The following is a 19,068-nucleotide window of genomic DNA, read 5'->3' on the forward strand; positions in this document are numbered from 1 at the left end:
TCCTCTGTGGCTACTTGAGAGGTGAGTCTGAGTCTTGATGGGACAGAAAGGAACTGGTTGGGGAGTAGTAGGGCCATGCCTGCTAGTTGGCAGAGGGGGTCCTGCCTTATGGCTGGTATAGGAGTTTCAGAGGCCGCAGACATTCACTTTGAATCATGCTATTTCATTTGTCCTCTAGTTTGGCTGACTATATAGAAGAACTGGCAGAATGAGGAATAAGTAGTAAGTTGTTTTCAAGATGGGATCTTGGGGGATGGGGGAAAAAAAGGAAGGAAATGGGATCCTGTGTACAGCTTCAAGCCCAGCGTGACCACCAGACTTCCTTTCCCTCAGTGTCTGCTGTTCTTGCTGCAGCCTCCCCAGTTAGGTGTTATCTCCAAGGGTCTGCGTGGGACTTTTTTCAACTTGACACAGATCCACATTCTCTTGTCGCTTGGCCCCCACCCCACTTGCTGCCACTGTAAAACCTGGAAAATAAAAATAGATCTGTATGGTAAAATTTGCATGTGGTTCATTACTGCACTGTCATGTTGGTTTCCATTTTACAAATTAGCATTTTTTTTTTTTTTTTAGAATGTGTTAAAAAAAAAAAAAACCTTAAGATCTGATTTATTAATTGGTGTTAGGCCAGAAAACTTATTTTTCTTAATGTTTTTAAAATGTGTATTTTGAAGCAGTATTTTTTAAAAAAAGTTTCATATAGTACGATAAAGACCTTCATTAGTTCCTCCTGGACCATACCACTCTCATTATGGAGAAAGTCCACTGGGCTCTCCTCTTGAATAATGAAAAGAGAGGGGCCCCGCTGGTTCATATGCAAATACCCTGCCACCCACTGCGCAGAGGCTGTGGCCTCTTTTGTTAGGCATTGTCCCTACACCAGTCTGGGTTGGCCTGGGCATGGCAGAGCCCTGCGACCATTCTGCTGCCATGCAGGGTAGCAGCCCAGAGGAAGAAAAGGGACTGGAAGAACCAGGCTTTCCAGAGGTAAGGACTGGCATGTGTTCACAGCCTCACCTGGGGACAAACTGGGCTGGGACCAGGATCTTCTGGATGTGCTAGCGTTGAGTGGGCAGCCTGGGTGGGAGCACAGCAAGGGTTGGTGGCGTCAGGCCTGGGTCCACGTGTCTGTGCAGACTGTGCTGGGGTGGCTTTGGGAGAAACTTGTAGACAGTAATTATTGTTACTAGCAACGATTCTGTGATTTCCAGATTTATTTCCTTGTGTGTCACTCCCCTGAAAAGTCCCAGTCAGAATAGGCTTTCATAGAAATGCCCACAGAACACGTACTTACACCTTTTGACAATTGCCACTGTTGGAGAAAAGTTGCAGATGAACTTGGGTGTTAGATTCTTAGAAAAAAGGATAAAAGGCAGTAAAATAAAATTCCCTTCTCTGTATTCATTAGTAATTATTAGGGTAAAGGCTTGCATAAGTTAAAGAAAGTTTGAGGACAGTTCACTTTCTGGTATGTAGAATTCTAATGTAAAGGCTTATAAAAGTGTTGATGGTTGGTTTGGACAGTAGACACCTTTGTGCTTGCTTTAATTATTTAAACTTTAGCAGAATGCTGTGGATATATTTTCTGCAGGGTTCTCATTAACTATGATAGTTGTTTTTCATATAGTTACTAAAGGAGAATATTATTAATAAAAGGGGAGTTACTACAACTATTTCTAAACTGTTTTAATAATAAACTATAAACATATATATAATGATAAATCTTAATCAAGACCACAGTGGTTTAAATGTTTTTAGGCAGAATAAGTTCTTTCAAGCTAGCTCCCTGCTCCGAATCAAAATGCATTCTACAGTCTAAGGAACAGGTGAGGACTTTGGCATCACCGCTCCCTCCTCACCACCCTCCTTCCCTCTGCCTCCTTCCTGTCATCCATCAAGTGCTGTGGAAGTCACTGTAGGCAGCAGAGGAGACGCACAGGTGACCAGCTCATGCTTAGTGTGCGCAGCAGAGCAGATGTTGAAGCAGCCCAGAGGAATAGCGTACCGGCCACTTAGCTTGGAAGGGAGCTAGCACGAGATCTACAGAGAAGGTTGGGTTGAAGCCAGGTTTTTCACGTCTGAAAGGCTAGCCTGGAAATAAAAAGTATTCTAGGCACAGTGCCTGTGACGCATGCAGTTGGGAAACTGTCTTTGGGGAGTGACATAGAGCCCTAGTCTATTTGCAGCCCTGGGAAGGAAGGGGTGGTGGGGTGAGGTTGTCTTGTAGCTGTGCTAATGTGTGTGGTGTGTGCTCGTGACGTTGCAGTGTATTCTTGTCCTGAGCCCACTCGGCCCCTTTTCTGTATAACCTTGGTTCAAGATTGAAGAGTCGTAAAATCAAGCTGTTTACTTTGAGCTACTTGGCTTTTGGCACAGGTGGTGGTGTGTTTCTTTAAACCTTGCCTCACGCATATAAATCTTTGTTTATCCTTCCCTTCTTTGTCCCAGGAATCAAACCCAGAACCTTATGTTTGCCAGTCAGGCACTGTGCCACTGAGCTATAACCTGGGTCCCTATTTATCCTTCTTATTAGATTGGTTAGTAGTTTTTTTTTGCCCTGTGTATAACTCCAAGGTAATTTCTAATTTGTCCTTTCAGAGCCTATCAACAGTTGCTCTCCAGAGTAGTGACTCCACACCACGCTCCTGTCTGTGGGCCTCCTTTAGGCTCCTTTCTCTCTGTGGTCTCCATGGCTCCAGAGAGACAGCCTCAGTCAGTGTCAGGCCCACCTCTCTTGTGCTTGCTGACTTACAGTGGCCTGTCTTTACCATGCCGTCTCCTTTTGGTCATCTGAGGATTTTAAAGAAATCAAAAATGAAAAGTAGGTCTTTCTCACAAATGTCCTTGAGATCTTTGTCCTATAGAAATCATGGAGGGTTTGGTTTGATGTGGAGGGTTTGTTTGTTTGTTTGTTTGTTTGTTTTGTTTCTTTGAGTTTGGTTTGGTTAGGTTTGGTTTGGTGGCAGGACTGGAAACTGAACCCAGAGCCCTCACGCTGCACTTCCCACCCCTGCCCCCAACAGACTCTTGCTAAGCAGTGTAGTTTCCTAGGCCGTGTACTGAACTACATTTCTAGACTGTTGAACATTTTTTAAATTTTTACTTTAAAAGTTTTTTTTTTTTTTTTTTTTAAATTTTTATTTATTTATTTATTTGAGAGAGAGAGAGAGAGAAAGAGAGAGAGAGAGAGAGAGAGTGTGGCCAGCTCAGCCCACCAGGGGGCAGGGTTGGCTGGCATGTGGTGCTGGGGGATTGAACCGCGGTCCCTGATGCTTTTGCCAAGCTTGTTCCAAGTAGGTGCTTCAGACCACTGAGCCATCTCTCCAGCCCCTAAAAGTTTTTTTTAAATTTAAAAAATAATTTAAAAAAAAATTTGAGACTAACTTCCCCTGTTGGCCTCATACTTGGCAGTTCTCCAGTCTCAGCCTCCGAGAGTGTAGCAATTACAGGTATGCATGGGAAAACATTTTTTTTTTTTAAATTTCTCATTGCTGTTATACTTCAGAAGGAAACTAAGAAATACATGCCTGTGAAATGTTAATAAAAACAAATGAGGATGAACTAAAGTAGGTCAGAAAAATTGAGAGACCTGTGTAGTGTACAGGTTGTGTTTGCACACGAAGTCTCTCTCTCTGAAACTGCGTTTGACCAAGGCCCTCCGGAAGCTAGCTGATCTGCATACTGAGGGTTGGGAAGCTCTGCTCTGATGGGTGTGCTGGCAGCCCCCAAGTTACAGGAGTCACTTATCTGTGCCCATGCTGTGCAGAGAAGCTGCACAAATACGAGTCATCAGTCCTGAGAGTTAAATAGAGAGAGAGAGAATCGGTGTATGTGTATTTATAGGTAGAGATCAGGCCAACTTACTGTGTTTGGCCAAACAGCAATGTTCTACTTAGGGGAGGGCAGGGCGTGTGTATGGAACAGATGAGATGCTCGTAGCTTGATTATAGCAGGTGAGAAGCTGCTCCCAGCCTTGGAACACTGGGAGAGATTCCCACCACAGCTGTGTGCCGTGACCTCCCCACACACCCCTACCAACAGGACAAAGAATAACAAGGGAGCTTGAGTTTTTAAAGAATTTTGCTGTGTTCGTTTTGCTTTCCATCAGTGTTATCCTCCTTAGTTTCTCAAGGACAAGTTCTTTGTATAGGGGAGAAAAATGCCCAAACCAGCTCTTCCTTAGGGACGCCCAAGCCTTGCTTCTGGGCTGCCCTCAGGCCTGCAGCTGGAGCAGCTCAGGGCTTCACCATATTGATCTAACACTGGGTGTTAGGAATACTTCTCTTTGGTATTTATCATGTTATGTATCAATAAGCCTTTGATAGTAGAATACCATGTAGATTTACTAGCTACATTGGACACATGGATAGAATGGTCTGTTCTCTTAGCTGAAGTCTTTTATTTTCAGAATAAATGAAAAATGCTGAATGTATAGTGGTAACCAGTATAGGAAATATTTGTATGTTTATTTCTTTTATAATGTGATACAAGGATTTTTGTTTATTGTTTATTTCTGCTGTCTTTAATGATGATATGCTCTATACTATAGTAAAACTCATTGTTAAAAAAGTAATGATTAAAACAAAAATACATTGGATTGGGCCAGCCAAATAGCCCAGGGACTTAAAGCACTTGCTTAGGCAGAGCACAGGGACTGGGGTTCAGTGTCAGGTGTGCCATGCTGGCCCCGGCCCCTGCTGTGCTGAGAGAGCGATTGAGACTGGGCATGGTGGCATGCGCCTGTAATCCCAGTGCTTGGGAGGCTGAAAAACAGGATCGCTACGAGTCTGATCTGTATAGTGAGACCCTGTAGACTCTGTAATAAATGTTTAAAAAAAATACATTGTATTGTTTTAGTTAGCATTCCATCACCGTAATGAATCCCTGAGATAATTAGCTCACAAACAGAAAGGGTTTATTTTGACTGCAGAAAGGATTCTGAAGTGGTCCGTGGGCCCCATCACTTTGGACCTGTGATGACGCAGCACAGCATAGCAGGTGTGAGTAGAGCAGAGCCACAGAATGCAGGGTCAGGAGGCGAAGGGAGACTAGGAACTGGGCTGTGGGCCCAGCTCTCCCACCTCCCACTAGTGTACTAGTAAGGGACACCTAGAAACAGACCATAGCAGTGAGAAAGTGGAGGAACACTGTGCTCAGCTGTCCAGGCAGGTAGGTGTAGTGCCAGGATCTTTCCTCTAAATTCCCAAAGAATCCAGCAACTTCATAGGACATTCATGGCCATACCATAGCTCAAGTCACCTCTCTCTCTCTCTCTCTCTCTCTCTCTCTCTCTCTCTCTCTCTGTCTCTCTCTCTCTCTGTCTCTTAAAGGGCCAACCACATAGCTCAGGCCAGGGGTTCATGGTCCTGTCATGCTGGCCCTGCCCCCCGGGCACGCTGAGACAGCAATTGAGACTGGGCGTGGTAGCGTGCCTGTGATTCCAGCTCTTGGGAAGCAGTAAACAGAAGAATCACTAGGAGCCTGATTTAGTAGTGAGACCCTGAACACTCTGTAGACCCTTCCCTTAAAAAAATACAGAAAAAAATAATTTTTTAAAAAATAATTTATTTACTTGGTAAAAGGTCTCACTATGCAGCTCAGACTCGTAGTGATCCTCCTGTCTCAGCCTCCCCAGTGCTGGGATTTAGATGTGCGCCACCAGGCCCGGATTTGGTGGTTGGCACTGTGTGCTTGGGGTTTTGGGGCTGGCGTGGCATGTGGTACCAGGGATTGAACACAGGTCCTTCACTTGTCAGGCAGGTGCTTAGACCACTGAGCTATCTCCCTGGCCTCTCATCTCACCATCCCACCAGTGCTCCTTGTAGCAGTGTACCTGGTCTTGCTGCTGCCTCCCTTTCTCCTGAGTTTGCTGTCAGCACACCTGCTCGTACTGTGCCCCTGCCAGAAACATGTCAGTTGCATTCTCTGGCTCTTGTATTAAAAGCCAGAGAAGCCTTTGGTACCATAGAACGAAGCCCAGGACTTTGAGCTCACTCTCTTGTGGTATGCCTTCGTGTTCCAAGACAGGGCCTTCAGCCTCAGGCCTGGCACTCACTGACCCTGTCTGGAACTGTCTTTCTCAGGATATCTGCATGGTATCCCAGGCACTCTCCCAGGCCTCTGTGGGGCTTGCGTGCATGGCCTTCTGGCCATTTCTCAGTGAGCCTTTTCTTGACTCTTGCATTTTGGTTTTAGCCTCCCACTACCCATAAACACATATTGCCACCCACCCTATTCCTTTTGCTTTTTGCCAGAGCCCTATCACCTAGCCCGTTTTATATTTTCCTTGAATACTCCTTGTTTATCTGCCAGGTTACTCCTGGCAGAAGAGTGGTTGGGCTTGATCTCAGGCAGTGTATCTCCAGCGCCTACAACCATGCCTGGCTTTTTTTTTTTTTTTTTTTAATTTTTTTGGCAGAACCGGGGATTGAGCTCAGGCCCTTGTGCTTGCCAGGGAAGCGCTTATTCTACTGAGCCATCTCCACAGCCCCTATGCCTGGCTTATTTGAAGTGCACATTGTTTGGTGAACAAATAGATGAAATTGACCCTCTCTCACCTCAAAACTAAGAATAAATTTAGAGCCAGGTACATTGTGGGGCATCCTCCTACCAGTGCTGTTCTCATTCCCATCGTGCAAGAGGACTGACATGGTAGAGGAACATCTTTTAAAAATTAACTACAGCTGTGAGCCATTTAAAACATTGTACACAATGAGTTAGGAAATGCTGATAAACTGCTGATCTGTAAGGCAGATGGGGGAATACAGTTGGCATACCCCAGTCCTGTGTGCCATGGCTGAGGCCCTGGGGGTGGGAGGAGGGGCAGCAGAGAGGCCTACTAGGCCCTTGGTTATGTGGTATCTCGAAGTAAACTCAGTCCTTTCTGGTGCGTGTGCTGAGAACTATTGCCGTGTGTCACACACACGCACGCACACACACACACACACACACACACACACACGGGTATGTCCATTTGCCAGTATTGTCATCAAAGAGTTCCTTTGGCTGAAATGTGTGTTTTCCTTCTTGTTGATGGTGTTTCTTAGTAACCACTGCCAGAGTCCTCTCTGCAGTGTTGCTACTCTGATGTGTCTTGAACTTTATGCTCAACAGTCATTTGACTGTAAAGTATAGGAACAGAAAAGTTTACAGTCATGAGTGTAGACAAGCCCATCTCGTAACTGGTGTTCCTGTGGCAGGACATGCACCGAGGAGGCCAGTGCCCATCGAGCCACATGGCTTGCCTGGCAGGGTTAGCCCTGTTTGGGCAATGGTTGCAACACGTTCTGATAGCCCAAAGCCATCGTTCTTTAAAGAACATGTTTCACTGTGTTGGACTGTACTTCTAAAAGGAGGAAACTGTCCATCTTCATGGAGCTGCTTATAGTGTAGAGCGGAGGGAAACAGTTGCATATATAATTAGGAACCGAGATAGGCACCACAAAGGAAGAGGTGAAGTTGTCCTGGAAGCTTAAAATAGGGCAGTTTGTCCTAATTGTGGAATCGTGCACTTTGAGCTAGGATCTGCAGGTTACCAAGAAGGAAGATTTTATGGGCATTTATTCAGGTTGGATACAGCATGGGAATTAGTTTCCAAGCCGAGGAAGTAGGCTGTGCAACCTCTCTGGGGCAATGGAGGATGGGGACGTTGCTGGGTGTCACTGGAGACCAGTGTGATTGAAGCAAGACTGTGATGAGAGAGATGAGCATGCAGAGAGCTGTAGAGGAGAGCAGGGCCAGAGGGGATCGAGTGTCACCATGCGTGTGTCCATGGGAAGGCCTGTGCGCAGCACAGAAGAGCCCCGGTAGGGCTGACCATGATCCATTTTCTACTTTATAATCTTTTCTCTGGACTCATGGTACATAATAGGTTGGAAAGGTGGAAGTGGGAAACTAGAGAAAACAGCTGGAGGTGTTTTGTTTTTGTTCAGGAGATATTGTATGTTTGCAAGACATTGGTGGCATGGGCTGGGGACAGACTGGTAGACAGGAGAGAGGCTGTGGCACAGAGTGGTGGTGACTGCACAGGCTCACTAAAAATGCACTGCATCTGGGGTATGATTATTGCATCCAACATTGGGGATCAAACTCAAGACCTTGCCCTTGTAGGCGGGTGCTTATACCGCTGAGCCATGTCCCTGACCCTTGGGGTCCAAACTTTAACCTGCCTGTTAGATGACTATATCTGGGATGAACTGGCTCTCAGTAAATAACTGTTGATTGAAGAAAGGGGATGACGTTAGTCAAATCAAATGGTGCGAATGTCCAGACTGGCTGTCTTTTTCACTGTGAATGCATACAGGGGCCTTCTGGTTTTGTCAGTCTCTTGTAAGCTTCATCAGTAAGTGTAAATATTGATAAACTGGATCATTTATGGTACCTTACTAGTGTGATAGACTTTTGGAGCCAGCAGAATTGAAGGACAGACCTGGATGGTCACAGATTCCGAATCTCAGGTACCCAACACATGGCATGTTTTCTAAGCAGTACCTGTTTTTTTTTTTTTTCTGACAAATGTTTTCTATGATAATGCTTTTAAGTTTCAAGTAAATTTTTTTTAAAGACTACATCTACCAACCCTTCCTATCTTTAGAACTGTAGTTATTTCATCTGGGAGGTGGTGTTCACCTAAAAAAATATTTTCTGTGGGAACATAGTTTGAAAAATCCTAGTTAAGTATAGAAGGATTCAAAGTCAAAGAAACTCTTACACTACATTGTTTTCTTGTGCCTGTGTTTCCTATGTCGACCTAATTTCTTTTGAAACTATAAAGTATTTGGTTTTCAAGTCCCTAATTAATAGGACATGTAGAGGTAGTATATTTTAATAGATTCTTTTATGAACCCAGTAAATTTAGGCATTTGAAATAATGGACTAGAGCATAAGGGGAGTGCCTTTTGGTACTCCTTGACTTGTGGAAAATATCAAATGGTGACATAAAACATCTGTGCCTTTATGACTGCTCACTGTCAGTATTCTCTTCATCTCTTGCAGGAAAAGAATGAAAACAGCAGACGTACTTTCAGTGGAACCAAACAAACCACTGAACAGGTAACTGTAATTGGTAAGAGTTGTATATACATTTATTACACAAGCGATAGTATTTGTACATGCTTGGAAGAGTACTTGGCAGTAAGTAGGTAAATAGTATGTAAGTGTTTGCTGTTATTAATAAGTTCTTTTAAGTGTTTTGAAGTGCATAATGAGCCAACTGTTGTCATACAAAAAAGTGCCCACCAAAACCACAGCTTTTGCTTGCAAAGCAAGTGTGAACATTATTGGTAAGTTCTTCTGTGGCCTCTCTGTGGCCTGTTCAGTGGTACCGAGGATCCTGACCACTTCATCTTTGAGTTTGAACACCCCTTGATGATGACCTCATGTCAGATGGGTTTCAGTTTGGAGACTGAACATGTTGGCTACTTTGAAGTCAGCATGGCCTAGCAAAGGATGACGTGAGGAACAGCACTACCGCTATCTGTGGGTGGCAGACGGCAACTTGGAATAAGAAAATGAAGACTGTTGAATCTACCTAAGAGCCACCCTGAAAAGCTGTTGGCATTGCTGAGGCCATGGGTACATTCAGCAAACACTGCTGCAGCACACTGTGCACGTCAGATACTCCATTGGTCAGCAAATTCAGTGTTGAATTGTCGCCTTTCTCCTCACTCCAGCAGTAGCTCTTTGGATTGGTAGCAGCTTCTGTGTCTATTTTGCCTCTGTTCTGAGACAAGTCTTTCCTGATTGATGTCGTAGATCTCATAGTTCCTGGTCTTCAGCCTCAGAAGAGTTCATGCTGTGCTAATGAGTTGTCCTTTGATAAACTCGTAATGTTTTAGTGCCGTGATGGTGTGCACGCTCTTTTGCCCATCCACCCGTGTACCCGTGTTCCGCACTCCTACACGTGAGATTCTTCATCCTGAAGACCTCAGACTTGCTGTGGTCCTTCATGTGTTGCATTATCTGCATTTTGAAACTAACTTCCATTTTCTCAATTACCATTCTCCTTCAACTTTGCATTTTAATTTTAACATTCTCTTCCTGACCGAGAGACAAGAATCATTTTATGTGCTATTTTTGAGTGAAATGGATCCGACTGCTGTTAGCATTTGTATACTAAATGTAACTGTAATATGCATGGTGAAATATGTCTCTAGTTACATGACAACTGGGGAGGCTGAGCTGAGAGGACTGTTCTCAGGAGTTTGAGATTAGCCTGGGCACACAGCAGGACCCTGGCTAAGTAAATGTACATTGTATGATCAAAATATACAGTGAATATTTAATTTTGAAAAAGTGTGGCAGTTAAAGACATATCACTTACCCTCAAGAATACTCCTTCTTACGTCAGACACATTTATCCCTTCTTACAACTTTCAGACCTATAAATTTTTTGTTGTTGTGGAACTGGGGATTGAACTCAGGCCCTTATGTTTGCCAGGCAAGTGCTTATTCTACTGAGCCATCTCCCTGGCCCCTCTTACAACTTTCAGAAGTAGTCGTTACGGTGTGTCTGTCCTGATGGCCTGAGTTGATTCAAAACATTTAATTTTTAGGGTCATTTTAACGTTGGGGAAGAGCCAGATGCTACATGATGCCATGTCTGGTAAATAAAGCAGATGAGGGCACACAGTAATGTCTTACAGTATTTGACAGAAATTGATGTAAACATTTTGAACTGATCAAGGATTGTGATGGCCCAACTAGACATTCATGAAAGAAGACATACAGAACTGCTTCAGAAAGTGGCAAGAATAATGGACCAGCTGTTGATGTGACGAGGAATGTTTTAAGGATAAAGTGTCTTTTACTGTTACAAATTCTATTTATTTATTTATTTATTTATTTATTTATTTATTTGGTACAGGGTCTTGCTATGCAGCTTGGACTCATAGTGATCCTCCTGTCCCAGCCTCCCCAGTGCTGGGATTACCACCATGCCCCCCCATGCCCCATTTTGATGACCAGCATGGCACTTCCGGGGCTCTGGGGCTGGCACATGCAGTGCTGGGGATTGAACCTGGACCCTTGTGCTTGCCAGGCAGGCATTTAGACTGTTGAGCTATCTCCCCAGCACCTGTTATAAATTTTAAAATTGTAAACATTCACTCTTTTGATCACACCTTATAATTTTCATGAATTCCTATGACTAGATCTCTCTATATAGTTTGTCATAAAAATTAAATATTCTGATGGTCTAATCTCATATTCTATGGCTTTGCATGATCCAGGTATCTCATAATTACAGCAGCAGGATGATTTTCTATACCTTGCTGTCTAGGTAGGTGTCATGGAATATAGGGAGACACCTGCTGGCCCAGATGCAGTGTTGCATAGCTTTTTCTTCCCCTGAAGCCTATGGCGTTACAATTCCTAGGACCTTTCACTTAAGTAAGTGTAGATAAGCTTTGCATCAGAACGCATTGAAGTCAGCCCCCTAATCTCCTGAGACACTTTCAGTATTTCCAGTTCACATCTGATGAACTGAAATATATTCATATCTTACACTCCAGCCTAAGAAGCTAAGGTCCAGTGGAGAAAGGCGATTTCATGGTCCTGTCTGGTTCCTGTGCTTCATGTATGTTTAATGGGACTATGATGGTTTAGTAAAGCACTCACTGGTCTGGATGCATTTAAAATGATAATTCATTCTTCTAAGATAATTAAAAAGTTAATGTTTAAGTAGTGTAGTTTTGCAGCTTGGCTTGTTTCATGTGAGGTTTGTGAGGTCCTGGTTTTGAATCTTGTGCTAGAAAAACTAACTGAAAAGCTGTCACTTCTTTATTCCAAGCCCTAGTCACACTGGCATGGTGATTTCTGAGCAGTGCTTCTCAGAAAAATTCTCATTGATATCAGAGATGAGCTTATTTATGAAGGAATTATAATTGCATCCAAGATCACTCTTGCACAACAAATTTCAGAGATAATAACTAAACCAGCAGTCACCTATGTGAGGACCATTTCTAAAGTTTATATGCAACAAAACAAATTGTGATATTCCATTCTAGAGAGATCTTGTTTGAGTAGTCATAAGAGTTTTCAAATATTTTGTCATTGAAAGTTAAGCCAGAGTTGCTTATGTGGTCTTTGTGTATCCTCTGATTTCACTTAGAAATAATTCAGCAGTTCATGGAAATATTAGCCAAATATTAGTGCTACAGATGAAAATAGTCCTCTGGGTTACAGTTATTTTAAATACCATGTAGCACAATTTGGATTACTTTGTTTGGTATGTAGTATTGAGGGCTTGAAAGTATTGTAAGAAGAGAAAAAGCCAACTTGGTTCTGCCGTGGTAATGTATGCTGTAATCCCAGCACTTGAGAGACCAAAGCAGGAGGTTTGCTGTAAGTTTGAGGTAATAAGCCTGAGCTACACATAGTAAGTTCAAGACCAGTCTCAATGACAGGGCAAGACCCTATCTCAAAAAATCAAATCAAGAAAACAAAAGCCAACTTGGTAGCTAGTAGATCTAATTAGATTTACCTTTAGTAGATCTGAAGGTCTACGTATGAAGTCTTTGAAAAACATTCCCTAGGGATTTATTTTGATTATCCTCTAGTTTTCGCTTTTTAAGATAATTCTTAGGGCTGGGGAGATAGCTCGGTGGTGTAACCACGCCTGCCTGGCAGGTGCAAGGACCCAGGTTCAATCCCTGGCACTGCATGCCATGCCATCCCCAGAAAACCCAGGTGTGCTGTGTCAGCTCCACATACCTGTAATCCCAGCTCTGGGGAGGCTAAAATAGGAGGGTTACTATGAGTCTGAGCTGCATAGCAAGACCCTGTACCAAGTAAATAAATGAAAGATTTTTTTTAAAGATAATTCTTAAGGCAGGTGAGATAGTTCAGCAGACTAAACTTTAGCCTACTTTTGTAAGTGCAGGAACAAGGGTTCGATCCCCAATCTGCATGCTGTGCCAGCCTTGCCCCTGAGCTGGTGACCAAGTGATGAGGAAAGCCTGTAATCCCAGCTCTGGGGAGGCTGAGAACAGGAGGATCACTGTGAGTCCAAGCTGCGTAGTGAGACCCTGTGCCAAATACATAAATGGAAAAACAAAACAAAAAACAACAACAAAAAGATAATTCATAAATTTTTTTCCTGTTAATTAGTAAAACACACACAACAATAACAGCGTTTTCTTCTCAGCTTTGAGTTAAAAGATCTGATCTCCTTCTTGGACATCTCTTCCTCAGATACACAGTTCATTCCTTTATTTATGTGCTGGTATGTTGATGATACTAAATCACCTGGTGCTTTTCATCTTGGGTGTCTATTTCTCTTAGCTGGGGGAACAGTCAATACATTGCTGTTCCTGGAAGTGGGTCTGTAAAGGAAAAGGCCAGTGGTGTGAAGTTGGTAGGTGATGCGGAGCCTCTGTAGCTTGAGAAAAAGCCAAAAAGAACTACAGCATTGATGACAGATCCTGTCTCAGACAGAATAACATGTAGTTTTTTAAAAAGTTTCATAATTTTCCAAGTTTTGAACCATTTTTCTTTCTTATTTTTCTGATTGAGAAACTAAAATGAAAATAGATGCTACTATTCTTTTTTTCAAGACTTGTAGATTGATCATGATACATGTGAGAAGTCACCATCAGGGAGCTAAGTATTTTTTAAAAATATGAGTCAAAGAAAAAAACAAGCGATGAAAGCTTTCTCATTGCCAGAACAAATACTTGTCACACAAGCAATAGGAGGAGAGGCTTATTTGGGCTCATGGTTTCCGTGGATTTAGTTCAGGTCGGCAGACCCCGAGGCAGAGCAGCCATAGCATGCCAGAGGAAACCTGTGACTTCACAGCATCCTGGAAGCGCAGAAGGGGACCTGCACGTGCATATACTGTTCCAAGTTGTCGTCCCAGCTATTGGCTCCTTCTGGCTGGTCAGGCCCCACCTGCCCACGTGAAATGTGTAGGAGACATTTTATTTTATTTTTCTTTTACTTACTATTATTATTTTTTTGTATTTGGTACAGGGTATACAGGGTGTTCAGGGTCTCACTATGTAGATCGGACTCATAATGATTGTCCTGCTTTCAGCCTCCCAAGAGCTGAGATTACAGGTGCCCACCACCACATCCAGTCTTGATCCCTGTCTCAGTGCGCCCCAGGAGTAGGGCCGGCATGGCACAGGGGATCGAACCCGGCTGCTGCCCTCTGCCTAAGCAGGTGCTTTAGTCTGCTGAGCTATCTGGCTGGCCCTCTGGGAAATATTTTAGATCTAGACAAAAACAATTGCAAGTGGGTTGAGGACTAGTTTTCAAATTCATTGTTAAAGTCTAATTTCAGCTGTTACTATAAAATAGTGTGAATTATGTTTTTAATGTGTAGTATCTAATATTGTTGTCATGCACAAAGACCTTTTTAGAGCACTCAGTAAATTTTGTGTTTCTTTAAGGGCTTTGGCATCTTATATTTTTGATAATAATGTATACAACAAACAAAACAATCATGTTTAAATGACGTTTGGTTAGTATTTCTTGAATTTTAAGCATAGATTGGATGCCTAAGAGAAGGTGCCAGTGTTGTTTCAGCTTTAAAGAGTATATATGTGCAGGAAGACTAAAGGTAGGGTATGAATGAACATAACTGTCTACTCCTGCAGAGAATCAGCGGCCATAGTTTATCAGACTCATACTGATTGGCTCCCAATAATACTGTAGCAATATTTTAAAAGCTTTTGCTTTGAAATGGCAAATGAGCTATGAAAATCATACAAGAAAAACTAATAGAGTATAATAGAATAAAAAAGACTTAAGATTTGGAGGATTATTTTAATAACTTTGGTGTTAAAAAGTTGTGGGTTTTTTTTTTTCCTCTATTTTCTTTTGATACTAGAATTGAGCCCCTAAGGTCTTTTCTCTGAGCAACACCCCCAGTCCTTTTTTATCTTTTGTTTCAAGACAAAAGTCTTGTAAGTCATCCAGGAGGGGCTCCTCCTGGGCCTGCAATCCTTCTGCCTCAGCCCCACAAAGTACTAGGATTACAGGCGTGCACCACCATTCCTGGATTGGTGTTAAAAGTTTTTAAGTGAATAATTTCTTTTTATAGTGCACAGTTTAGTTTGCAAAGATAAAGTAGTGTAAGTAAAACTACAGTTTCCATTTAAAATGTATGTAACCAACATGTGTCTACATTAGTATTAGGGATATGCTTGCCTCAATGCTTAAGGAAAAAAAAATATATGCAGAAAGGGAAGCTCTGGATCATACGGCAGTCCTGTTTTTATTTTTTTTGAGGCAGTTGAGAACTAACTCCACACTGCCTTCCACAGCAGCCGCACTTCTTACTCCCACTGATTGTGCACAAGAGTTCCAGTTCTCCTCCTACCTGCGCTATTTTTATGTAGCAACTAAAAGTTGTGAAAGTGAAATCGAAGTTTTGATTTGTATTTCCCTGGATATAAGTAGTGCTGAGCACTTACACAATGAGCATACACGTGCTGGTCATTTGGACGTCTTTTTTGGAGAAATAGTTTTTGAAATCCTTTGCTCTTTTATGTTTGTGTGGTATAGGAGGTTGAACCTAGGGCCTTACACATGCTAGAAAAGCATTCTGCTACTGAGCTATATGTGAAGCTCTTTTTATTTTTTGCCTTCAGGCTTTATTCTGAGACAGGATCTCAGTAAGGTACCCAGGCTGACCTGAAGCCTGTGCTCCTGCTGCCTCAGTGTCTCAAGTAGCAGGGGTTGCAGGTGCGTTCCTTTGCAGGATATGATCAGAAAGTACAGTGAGTGCAGCTAAGGAGCGTCATCCGACCGAAAGGCTGGCGCTCAGAAACGCCGTGGTGTATTCTTGACCAGTGTCTTCACCAGATCTGGCACTGTGCGACTTCTGTGGAACTTCCCCAAAATCAAAATGATCATGAAACATAAACTTTAAAAAAAAAAATCAATTTAGGACAAGGAGGCAGTCACAACAATGCAACTAAAGACACAGAAGAGGACTTCCCAAACTGGTGCAGAAAGTGGCAAGAACAAAGGCATGTGTTTGAAGTGTGGTGGAGTAAAGTTTCAGTTACACTAGATGAGTACGTTCTAGAGAGTCTCCCATCCAGGACAGAGCAGACACATCACTCTTCACAGGCCCTGTGTTTTCCTTCCTCCACTACCCTAACTCTTCCCTTTCCTGTTTTAATTTTAAATGAAATTAGTACAAAGTTTATGTCAAGTATATTTTAGGGAGAAAATAAATCACAGAATAAATTTATATTTATCCATTTAAATTTGGAGATGGCTGGAAGTGAGGGGATCTCAGCAGAAGCTTTTCCACTTATAGACAAGGAAACCAAGTTTCTTAAAGCAGACAGAACATGGACAAGATCACAGAGATAGGAAGGGGCAAAACTGACAGGGAGGTAGGTAGAAGTGCAGTAATTTTCCAAAATGAATGTTAAGCCTCAGACTTTTTTGTTTTGTGATTTAAAAAAAAAACATTAAAAAGTAATTTTCTGAGCAAAATGTACTAAAAAGCAAAGCCTGCTCATACCCAGCTCACTGTTTTTGGTTTGCTTTGTTTCTTCCTACTGATTAGTTTGAGGGCAGTCTGACATGTATACAAATAGGAAAGGAAGATGCAGCCCACGCTCTGCCCACTGCCATGGGAGGTTTTATGGAAGGTTTGTAACCTGGAACAGCTTACTTTCTGTAACAAGACTGCTCCTTGAGGAGTCCAGTCTTTCTCAGCTTTGGGTGTCCTTATTCAACTTAGAAAACAACTTGCTTAATTTTTATGGTCTAGTGAGGCTTCCGCCTGATTAAGCACACTGCTGTTCTGGAGTGTATTGTCCATGTCATTTTTTTTAATTGATACAGTTTTAATGGAAACTATTGATGTATTATATCAGTGAATTGTGTTTGCCAAGACTGCAGTTTCACACTTGCTTCCCAACCCACATAAGCTCTTGAGCCCACCTTCTGTTGTAATCCCACTCTCTACCCAAGTTGATGCTGTCTTCTAGCAGCTGTCTTACAAGTGGCTGATTTGGTCCAGGTGTAGCTAATAAAGCAGGGTAAGTAGGGCAGGGAAAGTGAGTGTCATCACTTTAGAAAGTCCCAGCGTGTTAATACCACTTGTGAAAAGTGTGTCATATTGTTAACTTTAGACATTACTACTATTTTATCCAAAAACTGTGTGTTTCTTAGAAGTGGATTGACTAGTTTGGTACAACTGATTCATCTCTTTAATTTTTGAAACCACAGAGAATGTACCCCAGCTTATATCAAAAGTATTGGTTTTAGACACAAGGAATTACTTGGTAGAAATGAACAGTTTAATTTGTTTATTAAAAGAAATAGCCTAAATAGTTATAGATAGTAAAATCCTGTTTCTTGCTTCATATTATGACATTGGTCCTGCCACTTAGGCAGTATTATTCAATGAGAAATTTTATTTTGACACAAAAAAATTTTTTTTGTGGCCAGCTCAGTCTACTCTGGGAGTAGGGCTGGCATGGCATGTGGTGGGACCAAACTGCAGTCCCTGTGTACTTGCCTAAGCTTGCCTAGGTAAGTGCTTTAGACTGCTAAGCTATCTCGTCAGCCCTTTTGACAGAACTCTTAACTGTGTTTGTTTAAAAAGTATACTTGCATTATCTCAATTTTATTGATTTTTAGTATTATTTTACTTACTTTTTTAAAAAAATGTATTTAGTACAGGGTCTCACTATGCATCTTGGACTTCTAGTGATCCTTCTGTTTTCAGCCTTCCCAGCACTGGGATTACAGGCATGTGCCACCATTCCTGGTTTCAGTGGCCAGCTGGGCATGCTTTGGGTGAGGCTGGCATGGCATTTGGTGCCATGGTGCCAGGGATTGAACCCCAGTCCCTGCACTTGCCTAAGCAGGCACTTAGTCTGCTGAGCTATCTCTCCGGCCCTGTCTTAATTTTAATATGTTCCTTCCAGGATATACAGACAGACAGCCAGATAGATGGATGAACAAAGTATAGTAAAACATTATTATGGTCTACTTTTTGTTTTAGCTGAGTACCATATTTTATTTTATTTTGAAAGAATGCTAAATTACTCTAAAATTTAGCTTTTCATGTCACAATATATGAACCATCATTATATTTTGGTTTAATATTTTTGTTAAAAATATGAAAGATGTTATGTTTGTTTTTTTGAGAAAAAATTTCAAATGGCCAAAGGCTGAAGTGTTGTCTTTTTCTCCCAATATTCATTTATGCTAGTCGTTTTAACTTGCACTGTGTCAGAGGCAGAGTCCTTGGAGTGTTTACGCAACATCCGAATGGCATGTAAAAGCAAAAGTTTTACTTATGCTTCCTAGAAAAAGTCCAGCTTACTATTACATGTATAGGCCTTGGTCCAAGGCTGATTATATAAAGTGAAGACAGGGTGGGTAGGTTAGGTGGGAGAACAGTTTTTGGGCACTATTGCCACATCTCTCTGAGGTTTGATGGTATACCCGTCACTATGTATATATCCTATCTGGTTTCATTTGGACTATTTGAAACAAGTGAGGATCATAGGACAAAGGGAGTTCAAAGCAAGCAGGGTTCTCCATGGCCAAGCTAACAGAAATCACCCCAGCTTCAACATCACTGGTTCCTGGAGCTGAGACCCAGGAGAGGTGTTAGAAGTGACTGGCTGATACTAAAGTTCCAGGTACCAATGCATAAGTGAATTAATTCCTTTTAATTCCTAAATGCAGAAGAGATTTACTAGAGAAAAGAAAGAGCCCACTGATTGCATTCTTGTATGTTTTCTAGAGCGGGAAGAAAAACAGAATTTGAATTAACTTGCTTGAAAGCATGTTCAGTATACATCAGAGATCACAGTGGGAGAGACCTGTTGCATAGACAGGATTGTATGTTAGAAGCCAGAAATGGCTAGGTGGCAGGGCTAGGGCGGTATCCTCATGTGCTTCATGTCCTCCTTTCTCCAGCCCATCAGTTATGCACCATTGTGGGATTTAGGAGTCAGGGATATTGTGCAGTTTAGAGTATGGCTCTGGGAACGGAGGTGTGACTTCCTGGGAGAGTAATTACCTGACATGTGCCAAGCCAATCTTAGCATGTTGTTGCTCATTCTCGCGCTGTCTTGCGCTCGC

At 42.3% G+C, this 19,068-nt stretch overlaps 1 long non-coding RNA gene across 2 annotated transcripts in view; it reads left to right on the forward strand.

Annotated features, from left to right (window-relative positions):
* LOC111815353 overlaps positions 1 to 19,068 on the forward strand; it is a 212,463-nt gene that overhangs the window by 92,796 nt on the left and 100,599 nt on the right. For both annotated transcript variants that reach the window (XR_002820048.1, XR_002820049.1), the window contains exon 4: positions 8,995 to 9,064. This is a non-coding gene — a long non-coding RNA (uncharacterized LOC111815353). The remainder of the gene's footprint in view (positions 1 to 8,994; positions 9,065 to 19,068) is intronic.

Source organism: Octodon degus, unplaced genomic scaffold (assembly GCF_000260255.1).
Source record: "Octodon degus isolate 3935 unplaced genomic scaffold, OctDeg1.0 scaffold00015, whole genome shotgun sequence".
Classification (NCBI taxonomy): Eukaryota; Metazoa; Chordata; class Mammalia; order Rodentia; family Octodontidae; genus Octodon; species Octodon degus.